Consider the following 12,199-nt stretch of genomic DNA (forward strand, 5'->3'; position numbering starts at 1 on the left):
CAAACTCCATTGAAAAGGGACATCAACATACTGCTGTGCACTTTATTCTAATCATCGCACCTTCTTAATTGAGTAAGTCTGATAATGTTCTTCTTCAATTAAGCAACAAATGAAGAATACTAATTATGTTGACTCAAGCTAATTATTGTGCATGCCTAAATATGCTGTATATTATCCATTTAAATTGTTAGTACTGATATGACTTTCAACTTGGTTCGCTCTTGCTCTCCTGTTGTGGGCTGACACACTGCAATGCAATTCTCAGAGTAAGTGTGTTTGTTTTGAACGCATTGCAGAACGTGCATGTCTTATCTTGCTTAATAACAAATCAAGTGAAATCAAACACAGAAACAGCGTATTCTTCTCTCTCGTACTCTGTTTGTTTCTCTGTGCTGTGGTGGTGGTGGTGTATCAGGGGCCTGTCTCAACTACACTCCTGCGCCGAGCCCTGCTGTGGTAGCAAATTACTGGCCCTACCACTGGGTGCATAGTGTTACCCACTAGTGCTGATCGCCTCTGTCCTCAGGTTAGTTTCTTAAAGATTATGACTGCACAAAAAGCAAAAAGAGAGCTTTTAGTTCTCAAATAACAAATTTTATTTTACATAAGACATCATTAAAGGCACAAGGTGTGCGATTTTTGTTATTTAAAAAAAAACACTAGAACAGTGTTGTATATTTTGTTAACTTGTGTACTTACAATATCCCAAATGTTTCCAAAAATGTTTAAATCCAGAGAAGTAAGCTATTTTAACCAGGACATAACCGGGATAGTTTTGTTGCGATGCCTATCAAAGACATCATACCTGCTTTACCCTCGATTTCCAGTTTTATTTTGTAGAAACCATGGAAACACTAAAGACGCTTTATTTTATTATGTTTTTTATTAACAGGTGAGCAACTGTTTGGATTCATTCATCAACAGAAAACTATCCATAGTTATATAGCTCAACACAGTTAGTCTTATAGTGTTTAAATCTGTTTTTCATTATTCACAGTGAGTACACTGTAAAAAATTATTTAGAAAAAAAGTTAACTGGTTGCCTTAAAATTTTGAGTTCATTGAAATTAAAATTAAATACAATGTTAATACAATGAACATTTTTTTGAGATTCGACAACCTTTATTAAAAGATTATTAAAAGATTTTGTAAGCATATTGGGTAATTGTGTGTGTTTTGTTTCTGATGATACAGTGAAACATGCAAAATAGGGCTATTTTCATGATTTATCACATTTTGTATGTGGTTCAGAAACAATATTTTGAGTTTCTATTTATTAAACAAATTTCCTTCATTGTATCAACTCAAATTTTTAATTTCAGTAAACTCAAAATGTTAAGGCAACCAGGTTACTTACTTTTTTAAGTTAAACCAACAAAAACCAACAACATTTTTTTACAGTGTACAATGTTTTACCATGGCTAATACTGATCTAGCTTACTGCAGTGTGCAATAGTGGGTGCTTAAAAAAAAAGTATAACAGCACTCAGCTGTCCACCTTATGTTTAAAGGTGTTATGAATTGGCTTTTTTATTTTTTATACTGTTGTCTGAGGTCAACTAATGACGTTCTAGTGTTTTTTAATCAAAAATATCATAATGAATAATAGGCTATTTTCTACCCTGGTTTTTAGCCTCTCTCATGGAACGATGGGTTTTTAATGGGCGTGCTATGATTGGATAAGATTAGCATATTATAATGAGCTCTGTCTCCCCCATGAGTACACATGAGGAATTGTTTTGAACATAGACAGTAAAAGAAATGGAAACAGCGACCCCATAGTAGCCTGACAAGCCAGACCCACATATAGATGTTTGGTCTGAAAACTCACCATTGACAGGGCTCAATCTGAGGGGTGGGATAAACGGTTGTCTTACACTCCCTCTGCACACAATTGGATAGCGTTACAACCAGAGCAACGAAGGTGAAGAAGAACTCGTTGATAGATTTAACTTTCGCCGTATCCAGTCGGCAAAACTCAGAACACATCTTCCCTTTTTCTTTGTTCTTTTCTCAGAGAAAAGCTTAACTCCAAGTCTTCCAGAGTCGCGGTCAAAGCTGATTTGAAAGACCGCCGTTCGCCAGTTTCTGTGTTTACTAGAAGCATGCAAGCGCAACTCTGCTGTCATTATGTTAAGCCTCGTGCACTGACTCTAAACACGCTGTGATTGGCTCGACCAGAGTTTGTCTTTTACAGCTCAGAAGTGTATTGAGAGTTGCTATACGACACTCGCGGCAAATTATATTTGCTGCCGCTAGGGTGCGTCTAGATTTCTAGGCTAACCCCATTGACTTCAACGGCAAAAACTGAAGTCAATTAGAAGCACTCATTTCCTGATGGCTGAGCGTACTGCGCAGGCTCAGACTGAGCTTGACGACGTAGATGTGACGTGAGCCTCCTGTCTGACGGTTGTAAGTCTTCTAGTGGTTGTGGAAAGTGAAATCTGAATCACGTTGTTTAAATGTTTTGTCCCGTTGCTTTTGGCTCACTAACGGCTTCTCCCCATTCTTCTCCCTTGACTTTATCGGACTTTATGTCTCCCCGTCCCCCCGACTGTCTGATAGACAATAAAAGATTGCCTGCGAGCGTCTCCTCCTGTCTATACGGTAATTTCTCTACTGTGCGACAGAGTCGCGTTGGTTATGACGTAATCGTTAGCCAATTTTTTTTACAAAAACAGCTTCTACGGGGCGATAGTGTAAGATACAAGGTAATGGAGCCTTTTATACATTGTCGTGTTTCTTTAGAAATAAACAATGGACAAATGGAGTCTTTAAACGCTTCAGATGTAAAGTTATTCACTGTCAAAGTGACGCAAAAATGAATGGGAGTCAATGGAATGCTAACAGCAGGTGATGACATGGTTAGCAATGGCCACCACTATGGGTGGTATGTGTTCCGAGTGCTAGATTACCCCCTTGATTTTGAAAGTGCGTGGGAAAATTAGCCTGGGAAAACCCAGACAACTTCCGGCATATTAGATTTGCTCAGCAAGTAGTCTGGGAAAGAGCTCATTTAAACAGTTTCTAATCCATTGAAATCGCGGCAGCAATCAGAATCATTGGGGCAGGCTTTACACGATGACGACAGTGCAGTGCTGGTGAAAGGTGAAGCAGGATGCCGCCGGCGCCGTTGAATATCGTTCGAATCAGCTATTGTGTCTGGTTTAAGCAATTTAAACTTTTCTTTAAAAAATAAAAAAAACAGAGCAAAGAACAACACTTGGCTAGATGTGGATTACACTGGCTACTTTGATGTTTGATGACGAGTATGGGGAGTGTGATCATGTGCTAACACCACACAGCAGCTCTGGATCTGGACTTTCTCTGCTTATATCCTCACACTAGATCTGGTAGTCATGTAAAAATTGTAAATAATTGTAAATAAATAACTAGCGTAACTATGCTCAGGTCTGAAAGTTTTCTAACATCTGAAATTACTGATTTTGATTAAAGTTTATGAGGCATAATTTTCCAAAGACTCCTCTGTATTACTTTATTTTCAAAATATTGCAAATAGCGTTCTAATCACAATACAAATGCCTTCAAACGGGGGCAAATGCGATCAGAGCTTGATGTTTTTATTGTTCGATTATCATTCCGAGATGTTTCAGTCTGCCTGAAATGCTATTAGGGTTTCCAAATTTGGCAAAAATGTTGATGGAGTGGAGGTGGACACCAGCTATTATCATATTTCTTTTACAACAATGGCAAAATTTGTCAGAAGCCATTGCAACATCTTCCCATAGACAGTAAAAGAAATGGACAGAGCTATCCCATTGACTTCAACGGCCGAAAATGAGGCCAATCAGAAGCACTCACTTCCTGATGGCTAAGCGTACTGCGCAGGCTCAGACTGAGCTTGACGACGTAGATGTGACGTAAGCAACCTGCACAGCAAAAAACATGTTGGGAGATTTATCACCACGGGTGTTAAAATTATCACTTTCCGGGTGAACATACAGGTCCGTCTTTGCTAGTGTTAAAACAACACTGACGAAAGTGTTCATTATACAAACACTGTGTTAGTGTTTCTTTTTAGTCACTCAAGGTGTTGAGAAATGTATTACTCATAAGTGTACATTTAACACTTTATGGTGATTAATCTCACACACCCAGTGTATTTAATGTTTATTTAATGTAAATACTTAAATACTAAAATGGCACTGTGAATGAAATTTAAAACAATTTATATATATTATTTTATTTTTTCCCCCCAAAAAATCAAGTGACTACAAATTTATTTGAATATTTATTGAAATTGTAATATATCAATTCCATTACATTTATGTATTTGGCAGGCACTTTTATCCAATGCGACTTACACTGTATTCAATACCATTTTTAATTAAAAAAAAAAAAAAACATTTTTGTCAGTTCTTGCTTTCGCCGGGAAACGCTACAGTAAAGCCATTGTAGTCACACATACAATTGAATAAAACAATTTCTTGTTATACTCCAATGCTATAACATCTTACCATGATAAATCTCTACTGCGTTTCAAACAAGATTAAACAAAGAAACATTCCTCAAGTAATGTTTTAATTGAAAATACAAAAATTCAACATTGTATATCTTAAATCAACCTTAATGTTAAAAAACTGTCTGGTTTGTAATTCATTCTGATAAAAAATACTATTCCTTTATAAATTAATAAATTTACATTTGGCAGATGATTTTATCCAAAGTGACTTACATTGCATTCAATGTACGCATTTTTACATTTTGTCAGTTCTTGCTTTCCCAATTCATCGATCCCACGATCTTGGCGTTGATAGCGCTCCTCAAAATGATCCAAACACATAGTATCGTTCCTGTTAAAGAGACACATTTGGTTAAAACAAACACATTAAAAAAATCTAAGATATAAAGTTTCAAACATCTTCAATCAACAAGCAGAGATACTTACATAGCCTGTCTTCCTTTCAGGATCGTTTAGGTTTGTAGAGTAATAATGCCAAGGGCATACATAGATTGTGGCCTTAAGTGGTTTCCTTCTGCAATAATAAACAATATTCCATGAAACAAAAATCCTCCAAAGCAGAAAGCAAACTAAAAGACTCAAAATAATCAGGTCACTTTGTGTTTTACTTCAGGTTATCTTTATACCAACACATAGCAAGAAAACGTTATATTCAAAACATAAGCACTACTGTTACAGATTTACAACAACTAGAAAAGGCTAGAACTAAGTTGTACAGAAAAAATCGCGCATGGAAGGGCACTAATGCATGTCTGCTCAACTAATACAAAATAAGACGAAAAATGTCAAATAGTATGAGTGTGCAATGTCGTGGAATGTATACGCCAAAACTAATTTCGGCGTGCATATGATACACACTTTATGGCGTATATATGACACGCTCTCTTGAGTAGGTTTAGGGTAGTGGGGTGGGGGGTTCGTATGTATAATACGCCATAAATTGCCTATCATATGCACGCAAAAAAAAGCGTATCATATGCACGCCAAAATGAGTTTTGGCGTATACATTTCACGACATTGCACACTCGTACTCGATCTTGAGTTTCTATATGACTGAAGCAGTTCATGAAGAAAAGCGTGTCCTACGATGTTTTCGACATTTTGGAGCGCTGTACAGAATGGTCGGCGTATGTTATCAAAGTACAACGAGAAGATTGCTAGAACACACAGAGCATTTCACTCGCAAAATGTTGCAGGCCGATCAGTATGCGCAGCGCCGACAATGATGGACCGTGCTATCCGTGGGTGCTCGGCCAGGGATCGAGCCCCGGCGTCACACAAGAAAAAAAAATTAAGAGCAATTAATTCATCCGATTAACGTCTGCTTTCTCATTTGAATGACATTTCAAAACACCAGAATTAACTCGTAGTTACGGTGTGAAAGATATAAACGGTCTTATAAAGGTTGGAAGCCCTAAAGATACTTAACGCTATGCCAAATGAGAAGAAATAACTATCCAAGTCGAGTGAGTTAAAAAATGACACATAATGTTAATGCTGCTACATTATTACAAAATTAATACAACGAAATTAAGTCACTTACGTAAATCTCGTCCTCCATTAACGAATTTAGTGTGTTAGTGGGGGTTATTCAGTTATGTTAAACTGAATGGCGGATCAAAAGCGCGCTAAATTTAAACTGAGGTAAAAAAAAAAAAACGCTGAGTTAAGTCATCCACATCGGCGTTACTCATTATACAAGCTCATTAATAAATCACAAGTTGATAAGATAATAATACTATACTATACCTTGTCCTTGTAACCGTTGTGTGTGCAGGGAAATCCATAAAGATGGAGAGACCGAAGGATGAGCTGGGAAATTTAAAATGCTCTGCACATGCGCAGATGTTGATTGTTAACACCCAAAGGAAACACTGTGCTTTATCACCCAAAGGAAACACTGTGCTTTAACACTAAACAAGTGATAAAGCATATAATATTTGTAAATTAACACCAGATTTTATCACTAGATGCCCAACACCAGGTTTTTATCCCTCAGTAATTTGCTGTGTGTCTGACAGCTGTAGGTCTTCTAGTAGTTGTGGAAAGTGAAAGCTGAATCACGTTGTTTAAATATTTTCTCCCGTTGCTTTTGGCTCACTATCGGCTTCTCCCCATTCTTCTCCCTTGACTTTATCGGACTTTATGTCTCCACGTCCCCCCGGCTGCCTCATAGACAGTAAAGATTGTTTCTGAGCGTCTCCTCATGTCTATACGATAATTTCTCAATGGGTTGGTGCGACAGAGTCGCGTTGGTTATGACGCAATCGTTAGCCTATTTTTACAAAAACAGCTTCTACGGGGCGATAGTGTAAGATACAAGGTAATGGAGCCTTTTATGCATTGTCATGTTTCTTTATAAATAAACAATGGACAAATGGAGTCTTTAAACGCCTTAGATGTAAAGTTATTCAAAAATGAATGGGAGTCAAAGGGATGCTAACAGCAGGTGATGGCTTGGTTAGCAATGGCCGCCCCTATGGGTGGAACGCTTTCAGAGTGCTAGATTACCCCCTTGCATCTTCCTCGAAATCGCAAGCAGAAATGCTGTCTCAGATGTTTCTCCGTCGCTCTGCATAAGTCATCGTCCGTTGTTGACGCCCCTTTGGAAATTATTTGTCTATGAAGCTTCGCCAGACCATAACTCAGTTACTACTGAAAATGGTCTAGTTTTTAAAAAAATGGCAACTAAAATGGGAAAATGGCAACTGAAATGATGATTCGCCCAAAGGGAAGGGGGGCCACAGAATCAGACGTACTTCTTCTTCTGTGGAGGTGGTGTTTCACCACTCTGATGTCACCGCCTGGCACATTCTGAGATAGAGCGTTTGTGGGGCCTGGTGTCAATAAAAGATTTTCTTTGACTAACAAGGACATTTTCAACTCCGAAATGTACAGGATATTCTTAAATCACAACAAACTTTTATATAAATAAGGTGGAATGAAAAGTTGAGTTCTCAATTCACAAACCCTTTAATGTAAAAGCAGGCACGGCTAACTTAAATGTGCAAGGCTTCTGATGTCATTCACTTCCAGTTATTTTACCTGTACAAAAAAGGCCTGTTATGCTGCTTGATATTGCAAACTGGTATTTGTTATCATGTTTTATTGTAATCATAAACAAAATGGTTTGTAGCTCAAATAGTTTTTACGATCAGAAGTCTCGCACATTCAAAGAAAATAGCTTACTTCCGTGTTACAAAATAAGATGGATATGTTTGCCACTGATACCTTAAGATTTTCCTATAGGCTTCAATATTGGGCTTTTTCAATTAATAAGATCTATGGTAAACATAAGTTCATGATACTTGTTCTACTATATTACACACACCCATATCAAAAATGCATTTTGAAGCTGTTATGCCTAATTTAAGCCCCCTGTAGTCAATAATTGTCCTACCCTAAAATGAATCTTTGATCACCAAAATAACATTTTGTATTTTTTTTTTTAAAATAGTTTGAATAAAACTCTACATTTGTCAGGCTGTTGTCTAAACCCAAGCCTCTCAAGAGAGAGAGAGAGAGAGTTACCTCAGGCTCAGTCTGTGTGTCTCATAACAGTGTTTGGCAGCAGCGTCTACTAATACGAAACTGTAAGAACATCGTATACGGCACATCATTTACCTGCTATATAAATTTACTACATTTTTCATGTCAACAGAAAAATATACCAGGATAACTTCTGATTTATCTTCCGTCTTTTGCTGTAGCTCTGTACATTTATGGCATCACTGTCGAAGAGTAATTAGCTGGTCAAGTGGATTTACTTTTTGTAGTATTAACAAAAGTTATCATGCATTGTAAATGTTTGAAGTGGATGTTATAACCAATGTCAGTAGACTGGAACATTTGTAAAACGAAACATTCGTTTATCTGTAAGATCTTAACTTCATGCTGTGGAAATACAAACTGAAAGAGACAGAACACAAGAACACTGAAAATGGGCAGAGCTACATACGGTAATGACTGACTTTTGAACAACAACAACAACAACATTTATAATACACTAAGAATCGATTTGTACTTCTTCCCACACAAAAAGGAAAATAATTATGTATTCAAATAAGATCAATTCAATATATTCATACATCTCAGTGAGATTTCGCAGGTGTTTGAGATACAAGTCTAAATGTTGCCATTATTGCTTTAGATGCCCAGATGTTCTCTGCCAAAAGAGGCTTGATATCCAATAAAAGTACAATTACAGCAGAAGACGCAAAACCATGGAAAAGAATATCAGGAAAGAACATCTGATGTTCCCTGTCTTGCATGGTAAATGCGCAAAATGTGTAATAAAATGTTTTTAAAAATCCCATCCTAGAAATAATATACCATCATATTACATCATGTTGTGTCCCCAACTTTGCAGTTTTGGCTGATGGTATGCACTCCAGGTGTTTTTTACTCTCTGGAAGTAACTGACCACTCGCTTTAGCCATATGATTAATTTTTCGCCCGTCAATCACAATCTGTCATGGATTATGTCAATTTAAAGCGCGTAATTCTACATCAACAACCCGAAAAACAAAGCGGCCCTGCGCAAAGCAGACTAGAGCAGATGGCGCGTAATTGCCTTGAGGTGGAAACTGGGCGTCCATTTTACAGGTCTCGCGGGACTCGGTCGCAGCTCTCCTGTGAAAATACAGGTGCGTTTGTTTTTGTTTATCTTTCTCTCTAATCAAAGTATTGCCATGATCATTGGAAAACTGTCAGTTTAGCGTCTCATAATTCACACAAAGGGACGTCAATTCATGCGCCACTTATACTGGGGACTTGTGGGTAAACCAGGGTAGGTTAACCCTCTCCACAAACACCTCTCTGTGATAGATGCATCATCTGCTCCTCAGATTGGAGGAGGAGATATCTATAAATAGCCAATTGCAAGTTGTGATCATAACAGCAGCCAGAGCTATAATGGAGCAGGTGTGCAAATGCTTCAAAATGAATTTTACCCAGCATACACACAGCTTTAGAGGTGTAATATGTTCTATAATTCCATTTATAAATGTGTAGTTCTAAACTGATTGGCAAGTGTGTGGATGTGTGTCTGCTGCTAAGACAGATTGGAGGAAATAACTTTTTTGGACTTGGTCTCACTAAATTCAGGTACAGTGTCTTACCTTATGGTGGTGTATGAATGTTCTCGTATTAGATGTTTGTCTGCTTGTGTACAATTTGTAGTGGGTTGTAAGTTTTGTTATGTATAACTGGTTCCATGGCATTTCCCAGTAATTAATTATCTAAGCAGAGACACGCAACTGACACTCAGGGGAGGATGACAGAAGCTTTTAAACAAATCCCTGCGCTTCTCTACTTGGCTGTCTATCACCTTCAACACTCGCGGACTGTGCATCTGTGCACCTTTCCAAATGCCAGAGTATGTGTCTTTCTGGCATTTCATAACCATACTGCTTCCAGATCCCTGGCACACTTTCACGGAGCATCCTCACATACAGCGATTTGCGGTGACCGGAAGTCATTCATTTTCTATGAAAATTGGCGATTAATGGCAAAATGATCGACAGCAACTCCTGGTGATGTCCAATATGAATTCCAAAGTCCCTATTAAGTCAAGTCAGTTCACTCGGCAGCCATTTTGGCAACAACAGTGACTCTTTTTTTTTTTCTTGCTTGGCAAGTACAACTTCCCTTTATAGAAGCATATTTCCGCCACATTGGGGGGAAAAAAATCATGCTTTGGTAAATGATAATTCTGATATAAAAAGTTGGAATTGTGAAATACCAAGTCAATTATTAGATAAAAAGTCATAATATGACATAAAATGTAAATTACTGATATAAATATGATAAGTTAAAAGTATGAGATAATAACTGAGTCATGATGTTAATTATGGCTTAAAGTAATTATGGCATAAAAACTGAATATGCATATGCGTGTTAGTTCAAATCATGCTAAAAATGTGGATTTTAGACACATTAGACATTTTTATTGTGAGTACAGAAAATCAGTTTTAGAAAATCAGCTTAACAAATTGCCATATTTTATAAAACGTGCTTTACTGTATCAAATTGAAAAATACTGAAATGCTGTAAATACTGATTTTGAAGCTTGGTACGGTGAATTAAATGTTGTAGATAGCAAACAATCCAAATTGTTTCATAAGTTAATTCAAATTTGCTTCATAAATCCTAATAAAATTAATCCAAATTTGCTTCATAAATCCTAATATAATTAATCCAAATTTGCTTCACAAATCCTTTAAAAAATACCTAATTCCATTAAGCTACAGCACATGTTGAATCTACAGGGCTGGCTATGGCCATCCAAGCCTAGTGTGTTTCTTTCCAACTGAATATGCAGAATCCTGGCTCAGGTGGTCAATTTAAAGATGAATGGCTCAGAGATGCCGCAAGGAATGCACCGGAAATAGGATAGGGCATGAATTCCAAACAAGCTCTGTGGAGATTGGCGGCGCTGTATAATACCTTTCTCTTTTTTATCAAACTAATAAATTACAGCCCATCTCTCTGATAACTAGGAAGAGAAAGTGCTCGATTTAGACCCCAGATGTGACCCAGGGTTACCTGGCAACTGGACAAACTCAGGAAGAGGAAGAAGAATAAAAAAAAATAAAACATTGAGAAATCATTGGCTGGTTAGAGAAAAAAATAGAGTGGGAGACAGAAAAGTAAGCACACAGAAATGACCTTTCTGGTTCATGATAACCTTCTCTTGCTGACATTTCTTTATATCAAATGAGGCGGATTTAAATGTTTGTGTTGCATGTGCGGTTTTTCTCATAACAGTATTGTTGTTTATGTTGTCTAACACTTTATTGCCACGGTGCACTGCAAATCATCCTATCCAATCTTATTTAACATGTCAGTACTCAACATGAGCATGTGTAAATGTGTCATTTTTTAACATTCCTTTCCTCTTCCCCATGCAATACAGTGTTTAGTGCTGTTCATATCCACTGGTGCATGTTTAGTTATGCTAGAAATTGCAGCTTCTTTGTTAAGTACACATGTTGCCTGAAGCCTCAGAGAAAAGCTTTCCACACACAAGCTGAGGTCCAATGCTATTTTTTTATATTTAGCCTGACATAAACTAAATTAAATAATTAAAAATGATTCAGACACCTGATATAATTTTTTACTAGTGGGTGCAGGAAACTAGTTAATTTATGTGAGTGAGGATAGCAAATTAAAGTAAACCGTAGCATACTATCCCCAAAAATTCTTCATACAGTGGACTAGTTGATAAAGATGTGGAACCAAAATTCTTCAGACACTTTGACCTGACCATGTGACCTTCTACACCACAGACTGAATAAAATGAAGCATGGAAACCTGGAAACCTACATGGAAACCTGATATTTTGTTAAATTATGCAGTTTATAGGCATTTATTAAACTATATAGCACATTTTTGGTCATTTAAAGTGTTTTATGCAGGGGAAAAATAAACAGATCATTATCTGGTATATGTTCAATCATATTTTATATTTTTATATTTCTATTTACGGTAAGCTATTTTTTTTTCTGCGCAAATAAGTATAAATGCAAGCGAGGGTGTTTTTCCAATTAGCCAGCACTCATGATCTCAAGAGAGAGCCAATTAAGATTATGGACTTTGAGCAGTCATGTCCAGACATGCCATATAGTCTGACTGGATCATAGACACACATACACACTCACACAACAAACACAGGCCCTGTTTTCTCTTTCAACTGGGAAATTCAGCATCTTAGAC

This window comes from Pseudorasbora parva, chromosome 5, assembly GCF_024679245.1.
Source record: "Pseudorasbora parva isolate DD20220531a chromosome 5, ASM2467924v1, whole genome shotgun sequence".
In the NCBI taxonomy this organism is placed as follows: Eukaryota; Metazoa; Chordata; class Actinopteri; order Cypriniformes; family Gobionidae; genus Pseudorasbora; species Pseudorasbora parva.